This window comes from Pinus tabuliformis, chromosome 8, assembly GCF_031772625.1.
Source record: "Pinus tabuliformis cultivar Carrire ecotype Pingquan chromosome 8, CPIR1, whole genome shotgun sequence".
Taxonomy (NCBI): domain Eukaryota; kingdom Viridiplantae; phylum Streptophyta; class Pinopsida; order Pinales; family Pinaceae; genus Pinus; species Pinus tabuliformis.
In genome coordinates this window covers 212961051-212974030 of record NC_142294.1, presented here as the reverse complement: position 1 = coordinate 212974030, position 12980 = coordinate 212961051, and positions in this window count along the sequence as shown.

Here is a 12980-nt window from a genome sequence, read left to right as displayed (position 1 = left end):
TACTCCTCACACTAAGCATAATATAACAAAATTTGTAGATAAATGTGAGAAAAAAATAATTTAATAAGCTAGAGGATGGCATTGTGAACCATATAATATACCTATTGATGAGCCTCATCATCACCCGCTACTGAAATTGTTTCTCATCCTTTGAGCAACCTATTCATCTATGTCCATGTCCTTCATGGCCTTGGTGACCTCTCTTACATCCAAAGATTCTTTAGATAGTGTCTCTTCCCGAGGATAGAAGTCTGCATTTTTCTCTATTTCTTCCCATTGCTTCCTTTCCTCTTCTTCCTTCCTTCCCTCCTGTAAACCCAACAAAAAATTTGGATTGAGTTTAAGTCCAATCCAATCTTCAATATTTGTATGGCCTTCTTGTACAAAGGTGTTCTATCCAATGCATTTCTCAATCTCTAAAGAGAGTGATACTCCCTGACCTGAAGACTATTTGGTAGGGTATTCCATCTTCTCTGACATGCTTGGATCTCTACCCCCAACATTCCTAGAGTTTCCTCAAAATGGGAGATGGACTGCTCTTGGGTGGCAAGGTATCTAGGTGCCAGCTTAACATCATTGGAAATGATGTTCTGCTTACTGATTAAAACCATGGAATTTATATGCTCTGCCCTGATGTAGAAGGGTTATTTTTCTTATTTTATCAATACTCTCTTCACCTCCTCAACACTGGCTTCCTCATGACTGATCCAAGATGCAAAAGCCATAATCTGCAAGTCTCCCAACTTTGCATTGGGATCCCAAACATTCATGTCAATTAAGGTAAGGTTGTGCAAGTAGAATTCAGCTAATTTGGCTTTGTCTTTAGTGCTACTCTTATCACACGACTCAATGAACTACTTGTAGTCCTCAAATGACATGGTCCCATGTTGTGCTAATGTCTTAATCTAGAACTTCATCAATTGGTATTTGAGGAAACTTTCATAAGATTTGGGTGGCAGTGTGTATTGAAGTTCCTCCATGGAGAGTCTTCCCATTATGGCCAATTAGGTCTCATTTTCTCGCAGTTTCTTCCTCAACCATGTGTTTTCTTCTTGCATCTGTGTTCTCATTGTGTACTCTCTATCCCTTAACTCACTCAACTCCTTACCCATTTCTAGGAGCTTTTCCTCCATAAGGCCCATGTCTTCCACTATCTTGGATTTCGAAATTTGCATCCATTTATGTATCCTTCCTCTTTCTACCTCAAGTTCAAAGAAGAGAGGGACTACAAATTTCTATGGGATCACTCTACCTCCTTCAATGAAATTTTAATAGGAGCTAAAATTAGGCTGTGGAATAGGCTCTTGTAGCTCTGGAAAACCTTTCTCAAATGTTCTTGGAGAAGCTTTCCCTCTATGGTGTAGGTAAATTCTCAGTGCTGACACAAACAATTCTTCTAGCCTAAGAGAGTGGGTCTAGCCACAAATGAACAATCTATGGAAAACATCCTTAGGCTAGAATCAAATAAGAGGGCCTAACTCTTAGAACGCTATTATGCTTGGTGATGATCCTGCTTCCTTACTCCAGCTACTTTCCGTTTCCTTCCTTCGAATACCTTAAACAAGAAAACAAACAACAACAACAAATGTGATAGCATACAAATTGCATTCAACCTACTTAATAGGTCAAGCAACATTAAGCCATCAAATGTAAGGTAAAACTTCAATGTAGGAAATCAATCAATATTTGTTTTCATATAAGTTCAAAAAGAGATTACAATTAATGCCTTGATGTTGTTGGTCTCCCCCGACGTATTTGGGTTCCCACACTTCTGCTAGCATCTTATGGATAGCGTCAACAATGGAAGTTTTAAGGCCTCTTCCCCTTAGTCTCAAACCAAACCAAACACACTATTTTACCTCAAACATTCACCAGAAATCGACAAGCTGTAGATATCTTGCTGACTATTCAAGCTCCAAAAATACTAATACTGAAAAACTAGTGAAGCTTGTAAAAGGAGGGGTTTATATAGCTTAGATAGAGTGGAGATGGTTCCTCTTATCATGGGAGAAGGATTTATTTGTTGGGTTTGTTCCATCCTAATAGGGGAAAGGAGCCCAAACTAACTTCCTTGGCACCATCCAACCCAACCATTTACCAGACTTCAGTTACAAAGCTTCTAGACATGGAAGCTTCGACTCTATATTTAAAAAACTTGCCAAAATAGGATCGGTGCAACTGAGAAAAGGCTCAGTAGCACCATATGATGCCAGTCTTCGTTTTAATCTCTACAAATCGATGTGAGGAGGAAACTAGTCAGTCATGTCGGTCTTGTAAACTAGGGTAAAAGGAATATTCTTGGGAAATGATGCAAAGGGGAATGATTCTGCTCATGAAAAGGGACATAATACGAGTTTCTTCATGATGGGAAAGCATGTAGGGTTCACTGTAGAGGTCCTACAGGATCGTGGACAGGGAGTATAGGGACAGTGACAAAATTTTGTGTAACAGATGCCCCCTAAAGCATGAAGTCCGAACTAGAGTGAGGGGTGAAATTATTTATAAGTGGATGCGGGGAACCGGAGTCCATCATCGGAAAACCTGCAAGCAAGCATAGATACATATACATCACTGAAAACTCTGACAAATGATACATGAATTGTGGTATGGACGCATCCATCCAGAGAATGATCATGTAAATGGATCCAAGGCATGGGCGCAACCATCCAATAGAGAGGATCATAATGAAACCAAGGTATGGTCGCAACCATCCAATAATGAGAAGGATCACATATAACAACTCATGGTATGGTCGCAGCCATCCATCTGAAAGAGACATGTATATCAACATGATCATGTCACATTGCCTTGCAACCTAGACTTGTGTAATCTGAGCCCAGGGTCTTGCGCTCCAAACGACCTGATCAAAGTACAAATCCTAACATGTGAATGAATGTGTTGAAGTCGAACATGCTAGAAAGTCGCTTGATTACTGGTCAATGATGTGAACCATTAACAAGTGCAAGAGAAACCACCAATAATGAAAATGGCTCTCAAGGTACCAGCAACTCAGTTCACGGAATGTGAATAAGGGAACTGAAGTCGAACACCCATGAAATCACCCGATCAAAAGCCAATGATGTGAACTTGTCATTGAGTGCGAAGAACGTTCCATTAGGGCATGCAAGTTCTAAGGTACTGGAAGGGAGTCTCTCGACCAGCTTCCTAGATAATGAGTTGAAGTCGATAGGAAGAGACCGTGTCGAAGGAGGGCCAATTTTGTATCCCACATCATCGACATGATACAAAGGGAAGGAAATGATTTCAGATGATACAGAGAATTAGGAGTAAGTGTAACTGCAGAGGAACTAACTCTTGAACATATCGGCGACACGACTCTGGAGTTTGGAAGCTTTTGGATCCATAGGATCGGTGGTCATGATGACATGGCATAGATCAAATGGAAGGAAAAAATGAATGACCCAACGCAAGAAGGTCAATGATGAAAAGGAAGATATCCTAACCCAACACGAAGCAGAAAGTGTCATGTTCAAAAGTGAGCTGCCAACATAACTGATAGAATTTCCAATTTTACCCTACCATTTCTGGCAGGTACCCCAATTATTTTTTATTGCAAACTTGAAGGGGATAACATATGCTTGCATGTAAATGAATCCGACATTGTAAGTTTAACGAGCCCTAGGAAGCAGAAGCTCATATTCGTCATGGTGACGAATCTGATGTCGTTTAATGTTTTAACGAGTCCGACAAAGGTGTAACTTGGTATCTTTTTCATGTTTACAAAGTTTGAAAAAGACATGGAAAAGAAAACTCCAGATGGTCCCTTTTCATACATTTGTGTCTCTCGAGCCCGAAAAGGTAGAAAATGAAACTTGAGAGAACTGCTTGACCATTTCAGTCAAGGAGTATCTTTTTTGGAAATAGTTTAGCCCAACCCGAAAAAGGGGTAAATGTATACCAGGAAAATGATGTTTCACAGCCCTTAATGATTTTAAAATGACAAGAACTTGGCAATATTTTCAAGTTTAAAGAGTTGGAAAAGAACTTAAAAGCGGACCCCCCATTTTTACTCTCTTTTACAAGTCAAAAAGGTAAAAATACTCGGTGATCTTTTCATTTGAGTTTTACGAGTCGAGAAAAGAGCTTAAACGTGACTCCAGTACCATCATCAGTAATCTGTCACTTGTCACTACACAAAAGGTAAATGCATTATCCAATTTCTGAGGAAAAATAGGTTAAACATACTTTTAAAACCCTAATATTTCATGAAAAATGAATAAAAGAGGAAAAAGTAACTAATTTTTTACCATTTTACCATTTTTCCTTATGTGAAGAACTTTTCACCCATTTGTGCCCTAGATTTTCAGGAGTAGATTGTGGGAGATCCGAGAGGCCATTCGACGATCTGTCAGTTGCAGGTAAGAGCCAAGACCTTTAGCTCCATTTTCATGCTTTTTTTTCCTATTTTTAACCATTTTTTGGATTTTTTGAGGAGGTTTAACCAAAAAATATTCGCCCTCGGTCGATGTGATTTCCAGGCACGGAATCGTTTTGATCGGGGGTTATTAACACTATCAAGCACGTCATTAGTGTTCTTGTTTTTAAAACAGACGCATTGGGGCTGTGAACACAAAAATTTCAAGTTTTTCCCACATTTCTCTAATTTAATCCAAATTTTCCTAACCAAGGATGATTATTGACTTGATTTTATGGTTTTCACATGGAAAATATCATGAAAAATGGTTGATTGGAAGGAATGTGAGCATGAGGATATTGACACACAATAAATGGCAGACCCAAATTGCTTCAATGCCATGAGGAAATGCAAGGTCCTAAAATTCTTCCTCACACCAGGTTTGCGGGCTCAACTCGAATTGCTACGAGATCTGATCAGTCTTTGGGATGTCAATCGGGAAATTTTTATGATCAGTGACCAAGAAATGGAGTTGGAAACTTCTGACATTTATTTCATCATGGGACTATATCGAAGAGGGGAGAGGGTCAATCTGTATGGGTCCAGGCCTATTGGGGCAAGTGTGACCATGTTACTTGCAAAACACTGCTCGGAAGCACTAAAATCAAAGAGCGGCAAGATAGAGATCATGACTGTTCAGGATCTTGTGCTGAGAGTGTTGTTGCTGACCATAAACAGAGTGGCTGGGGCTCAAGCATAGAATGAAACCAAAAAATCCAAGTTTCAGTATGCTATAGACTGTACGACTCCGACTATCTTCAATTGGGCAGAAGCCATGAAGGTAAACATGAAGCGCCAACTATCAAAAGAAAAGGCGGGAAACCTAAAGAAGTTCTACTATGGTTTCATTCTAGTGACTTTATTTTTGGAGTGGATCCTGTTATTTCACTGCCAGATTGTTGAGGTGGAACCACCATTGCCACGAGACCCACATATGGTTTGTTGGAGTGCGTTGATGCCTAGGATTACCGGGAGCCAACACATGTCCTATAATACCACCTTCTTCTCGTGGCTACGACGCTAGCCAATCGTAGTAGAGGATTTTCCATATAGTGGTACCGACTTCCACGGTGATCCAGATATGATGCTCCCAGAGAGGGAGGATTATGATAATGGAGGTAAAAACAAACAATTTTGATTTTTGATTTTTTTATTTCTTTTGAAATATATGCATTCATGACATTTTGATTTTATAAATGCAGATGTGGGACTAAAGCATCCTACCGAGATGTCCCCGATTGCCAGGTGCATTGATAGATAGTTCAATGCGGCTCCTTATCAGGAAGGAAGCGATAATGAGGAGGAGATCGTGCGGAACCTCGAGGGATTGACCCACGGTATCCCAGAGTATGCCCGAGTGGGTGACATCCCACGCCAGTATCAGAGGAACAGAGTGGGGGTATTAGATCGGATCCATCGATTGCTGACTCATGTAGTATGAGTAGTTACGTGCTACCATGAGCATCATTCTGAGTAGTTCATAGGTCTAGAATTCCACATTTTTGAGGCCTACGAGCCACGGATGTATTTGAACACACATTATTTTTTTAGGTTTTGATGTATGACAAACATTATCGACATATATATACATGCTATATTTCCTTGCTCACTATGGTACAAATGTTTTGTTTTTTATTTTCACATGTTTCACAAATGTCTATCCAACAGATAATTAGCTAATGCATCTGTCAATGTATTCATATGCCTAGGACTATGATTATATGTAATGTAATCAAATTTTCTCTCTAATAGACGAATATGTAGATACATTCTTAATATCTGAGGGTTTCTGATGAAATATTGCTCGTTGAGTTGAAGAAGAACAAGTTGTGAATCAAGGTTGACAACCAACTCCCGTATGTCAAGAGCGATAACTTCTGACAATAATTTGATAACAACGCTATACTCAATGATGTTATTGTTAGAAAATTATATATTATGGAGCAATGGAACACATAAAATATTGCATAAATATAAACACAGAAAGCGCATAAAACAAGAGAGACACAGATATACGTGGTTCACCCAGTTTGGGCTACGTCCACCCCGAATAGCCAGTCCTTCCTTTCTATTATCTAGCAAAATGAAGAGACACAACTTACAGCAAATCCGTTGTAATATCCTCTGTTTTCTCTCATAGTCTCACCTCTCTATTTCCCGCTCACAGAATACACATCTATCACACGGCCTCAGATACAATGCCCTCATACAAAGAGAGGGGTTGCCTTCTAGGGCAAAAAACCCTAAACTAAAAATAAGTTCTACCGTCAGATCATCTGCCTAATGAATGGCCCAGATTGAATAGAAATTACTATACTTTTACAAGGCAATTTTACAGTTGTTTTTAGCTTCGGGGGCACTGCCCCCGAAACCCCCCACTAGGGGGGGGCTCCCAAAGGTCGCAGCCCCCCTCCCCTGGATCCCCCCTACAGCGAATATTTTACGGGTGGCATTGCCGCCCCCATTTCGAACTGGGGTCCATTGTGGCGATACCTTTGAATATAGAAGATAATCAGGCTCCACACCCAACAGTTATTAGTTGTTCAACCTAGAAAAATACCTTGAAGATCAATCAACTCACCATGGGGGTTATAAATGGCCCATGTCGTGGACGATAGATTCTGGGTACTATGAAAAACACCAGCAATGAAACTGATGTAAGGAGACACCGACATATGCAAAGTAGGTAGAAACATAATAAGTAGGAAATATCCTTGCAAAACAACACACCAAACCACACTGTACAAAAATGAATAACACACTATTGTTTAAAAGTAGCCATGCAAGATGAACTAAGAATAATAGTTTATGAGATAAAGCCCATTACGGGGCTTGTCTAAGGGATTTCCCTCATAGTCAATAAGCTCATAGGCCCCTTTCTATAACACATGTTTAACAATGTAGGACCCATGCCACGAGGGTTCAAACTTGCCTGCCCCTAGCTTATCATTAGCCTGATCATACAGAAGAACCAAATCTCCCTCAGAAAAAGCTCAAGGAGAGACAGGCTAATCAAAATGGGAATTGACCGGCTTTTTTTGTGCTTCGATGACCAAAGTAGCAATATGAAAAGTCTCATCTAGTCATTCTAAATACAAGAGGCGCTCTTCCTAAGGTGAGGTCTCGGGGAGAAGTTCGACAGCCAGCTTGAGGGATGGAATTTCGCACTCAATCGGTAAAGTTGCTTCCATACCGTAGACTAGCTGGAATGGTGTGAATCCAGTTGCATCCTTGGTCGAGGTTCAGTAAGCCCATAGAGCTGAAAAGAGAATGAGATGCCAATTTGACTTGTGCATCCCAATGGTGCGCTGAAGCATCGTAACCTATACTTTGTTCACAACTTCAACTTGGCGATTGACGTGAGGGTAGTATGAGGTTGATCCATCGTAGCATAAACCTAACGTACAAGTCAGCTCAGTCATTATGTAATCTCGATAATGGAAACCATGGTCGATGAAAATGGCCTGAGGCACTCCAAACCTAGAAATAATGTGATTGAATAGAAATTGAGCCACCGTTTTACTGTTCGTAGAGTATGCAGGCATTTCTTCAGCCCATCTGGTGAAATAATCCACAACAACGATAATATACTCATTCCCCCTAACCGAATGAGGATTACAGGTCATATAGTCGATGCCCCATTTGGCAAAAGGAACAACGGTAATAACGGGGTGTAGGTGAGCAAGTGGGGCCTGCATTTTTAGCTGATAAATTTGGCGCTCATGGCACTTGCGAACATCAAGGATTGATCCAGGTGGATATTGGTGGCCACCTGCCAAGTCCACCTGGACCCCCACCATTGTCTTTCTCAGCATTTTCAGTTTCCTTAATTGTAGAACAACTTACTATTTTTAGCAGTTTTTCGGGTCCTGAACTTCTGGAGCCGTTTTGAGGCCCTAAACGATAGATCTTTCTAATGAGCTATTGTACGCGTCAAACGGAGATCATATGCCAAAGTTACGACCCCGGGAAGTTGATGTACCAACTTACACCCAAACGGGGCCCACAGTTTGGCGTTTCATCTCCTAGGGTTAGGTTTTGGAATGTTAAGGGTTTTCCATTGTTTCTCAACAATAAATAAGCCTTCGAGCCTCATTGTAACTCAGTTCAGAGGCATGTAGCCATCACATCTCTTCTCAGAGATAAGCTACCATCGCCCTAGCTAGTTTGTTTCCATTTCTGGTTGTAAGCATATTTCAGTATTTTCCATTAATGAAATGAAGTATTATTTCTGCTGCATCTTTGTGTATATGGTTATCTCTGTAACTTGTTGCGTTCCTGTTTAAATCTGGATCAGTACAATACTGAAATATGCTTACAACCAGAAATGGAAACAAACTAGCTAGGGCGATGGTAGCTTATCTCTGAGAAGAGATGTGATGGCTACATGCCTCTGAACTGAGTTACAATGAGGCTCGAAGGTCTATTTATTGTTGAGAAACAATGGAAAACCCTTAACATTCCAAAACCTAACCCTAGGAGATGAAACGCCAAACTGTGGGCCCCATTTGGGGGTAAGTTGGTACATCAACTTCCCGGGGTCGTAACTTTGGCATATGATCTCTGTTTGACGCGTACAATAGCTCATTAGAAAGATCTATCCGAGCACTATCATTGTTGGAACGAGCAACATCGGTCCATTCCATGGACCCATGTTGCCCCTGGATTCCCCAAAAAACGTCGTTTAGGGCCTCAAAACGGCTCCGGAAGTTTAGGACCCGAAAAAATGCTAAAAATAGTAAGTTGTGCTACAATTAAGGAAACTGAAAATGCTAAGAAAGAAAATGGTGGGGGTCCAGGTGGACTTGGCAGGTGGCCACCAATATCCACCTAGATCAAGGATGCAATCCTTGAAGATGGAGGGCCAAAAATAACCAATGCAAAGGATTTTTTGAGTAGTAGCATATCCAGAGAGGTGACCGCCACATGTACAAGAATGGTAGTCATTCAAGACCCTCTCAGCCTCCTCGAGAGTGAGACAACAACAAAGAATTGAATCGACATCGACGCAGTATAAAGTATCTCCAAAGATATGGTAAGGTTGAGATTGATGCCGAATGCATCGATGATCATCCTTGGTTAATGCAAACCAGAAATTGGATTTCTGGAGACACATTATGATATCACCATATGAGGGGCCAAGAGTGCTAATCAAGAAAAGGGTCTCGTCGAGGAGCTGCTCATTAGCACCAGCAGGAAGAAAAGTAGAGGGAAGAGAGAAAATGAAGTCAGCGAAGACCAGTGTTTTCTTATATTTGGCAGTAATGAACACCAATCGAATTCTTGGAGGATGACAATCCACTTCGAATACTCCCCCCCCCCAGCAACTGACATGTCAAGATGTAGATCATCAAGTTGAATTCGAAAATCACAGTGGTGGTGTGGAGGAGAATGTAATGACAAAAGTGTTGAAAAAAATGTACGATAGCCAAAGCCAACTTCTCGACATGAGCATAATGCATCTTAGTGTCGAGGAGGTCATGACTGAGGTAGTAAATAACATGTTCATTGCCTTTGTCATCCTCCTGTACCAACACCATAACGATGATACTAGAGGCTGAAGTTAGATAAAGGAAGTAATCGTGATGATATTTCAAGGGGTGCAACAAAGGAGTATTGATGAGGAACTTTTAGGTCATCGAAAGACTTTTGGGTAGCCTCATACAAAACTTATGGGGTTCCTTGCTTGAGCAGCTGGGTGAACCCTGAAGCTAGCTCAACATAAATTGGTACGAAAGGAGGGAGGAACTTCCTTTAAGAGGATCAAGGAAAATGCCTTGTTTTGAAATGATAAAGCCGAGGAGTCGTCTGGATTCGACACAAAAGACACATTTATGTGGATTCAGCCGAATGTTGTAGTGTCTACGATGAAGAAAAATTTGTTGGAGATGAGTAGGGTGATCATGGCATTTACAAGGATGAGCTGGGAGACCATCCAAGTAAGGTTTAACAATGTTTCGAATGTCATGGAACGCATAAGGAATCTCTCTCTGAAATGTAGCCCCATCATTCTTAAGGCCAAAAGGGAGCTTTTTATATGCGAAGGTCTCCCACGAACAGATAAAGGCTATCTTATCTTGATCAGCTGGTGCAATGTTTATTTGGTTGTAACCAAAAAAACATCCATAAAGGAAAAGAATTCACTCCTGACACATTCATCAATGATATGGTTGATGAAGGGAGTGGGGTAATTATCCTTAGGACAGGTATGATTGAGATCACGGTAATTGACACAAACGCGAATAGTGCCTTGTTTCTTTGTCACCGGTACAATATTCGAAACCCAATCTATAAGAGAGATTGGATAAATAAATCTATCTTTCATAAGTTTTTCAACTTCACCCTTGATGGCAGCCACTTTTCTAGGGTGCACTGGACGAAGCCATTGGTGAACGGGCTTCACATGAGGGTAAGTTGGAATCTCATGAACGACTATACTTGGGTCAATATTGAGCATCTCTTCACATGACCACACAAAAAAATCTTGGAACTTTTGGAACAGATGAGTATAGAGCTTGATCACAACTAGAGAACAAGTTAACCTGATATGGACATTTTTAATGATACCAGGCTTGACAGAAATATCAATTGGCATTGTTTGGGTAATTTTACCCATTTTCCCTTCCAACCAAACTCATGAGTCATGATTAGTGTCTGAAGTGGTAGGGCCAGGAACCGAGAAGAGAACTTCTTGAGACAGGTAGACATGACCGCCAGGCTAGGCAAGAATGAGGAATGATGATGAGTATAGTTCCAAGGTACTTCCTCCAAAGACATTACTTCCATGATACTCTCATAAAAAAGAAGACTCTCAGCTAAGGGATTAGGATATTCCGAAGAACCAAGCCACAGGGATTGAGAATACGCATCAAGAGATGTTCTCGAAACAAAATGATCGGAGGATACCGAGGGAAAAGATGAAACAATTTCCACATAATTAATTTCAGCTGGGCTTAACGACGTAACCTCACCCCATGAATCAATAAGATATGGTGAGGGAATGACCCAAGGATCAGACTTGACCTATATCATGTTGACAGAGGCAACATGAGGTGAGAGCGGAAAAATACCCATCAAGGCAGGATCATTAAAGAGTCCTACCCCCACACTCTCATAAGGAGCACCAGTGTGTTTGACATAAGGAACATTGCCATCTGAGGTGGAAGAGGCAAAGAAGGACAATTGGTCGATTGTGACTATCTTCCCTCGATGAGGAAAATGAATCACTCGAAAAAGGGAGGAGGCTACAACATGCATGGCATGGGTCCAACTCCGCCCGAGTAGAAGATTATATTTAAGATTAGCATCAATGATCTCAACCTCGAAGTGTACTATCTTGCCCTCCAAAGTAATGGCAAGTTTGGGAAGGACACCAAATGGTCGCGAATCGCGTCTATCAAAAGATTCCAAAGTGTTAGGGGACTGGTTCAGAGTAGGAGAGCCAATTGCCTTCCAACAAGCGACAGACATGATGTAGGTAGAATCAACTTCATCGATGACGGTCCTATGAATGGTTTTCTCATTTATGATCGCCTGAATGAGAAAAGAAATTTGATGAGGTAAACATAGAACGTGGTTTTCCAGGTCAAAACAGATGATATTAGAGTCAACTGGATCGAAGAATTGATAGAGACATGACTCGAGACCATCGGTTGAACCGGACGAGTTACTTGGACTGACGAAACAAGAGGATTCCGAATGGTGGATTCCATAGGGACTAAAGTAACTTCAAAATGCACCATCAGTTGGGAGGTTGGGTTCTGAATGAATGGACCTGAGGTAGGAAAGCGCCATATGCCCAAACAGGGTTGTGATATAGCAATGAGGCAGTAGGCGTACCTAAAACCAACTGAGATAAAGTCACATAATTACGTGGTAACTCAGGATAACGCTGGTCGAAATACTTCCTGTGTAAGGGAAACCTTGAGGAGGAAAATGATCTTCCTGCTTTTCGATTGTGCGTGGAGTGGAAACCTCCGAGTGACCCAAAGAGGAGACTGGGATTTTTCCTTCTTATTCCATGGGTGAAAATAGGCAACAACAGACTACTGAAGATGTTCGAGGGGATAATTACGAAGGAATACCTATATGATCGCACGGATTGTACGGACGCTGCAGTGATATCACAACAAGATTGAACAAAGGGTTCGGGGGATAAATAACCAGTTCAAGCTGACCTTCAAAAGTTGGTGGACTCTCGGGAGCTTGGATAGGACTATCTGGAGATTCCAGGCCAATGTCAAAAAGTGACCCAATATCTGAGGGAGGAGGAGGATGAGATGACAAAGGTTGAATGCTCAGAAAAATTCCAAGGTCAACACCTTAGTCCTTAAGTGATTGTGGCAATTTAGGAAAAGGCTCCTCAAATGATCTTTCAGACAGAGGAGAGGAAGAGGAATTGGGCGAACCTGATGGTTCAACCACGACGATTTTGTCTCAATTAACGAGAAGAGAGAGATTGATTCCAAGGCTTTAAAATGTATTTAAATGTATACTCATGATGTGGTCTAGAAAAAGACTAACAAGAATGTTATATGCTCTTGGG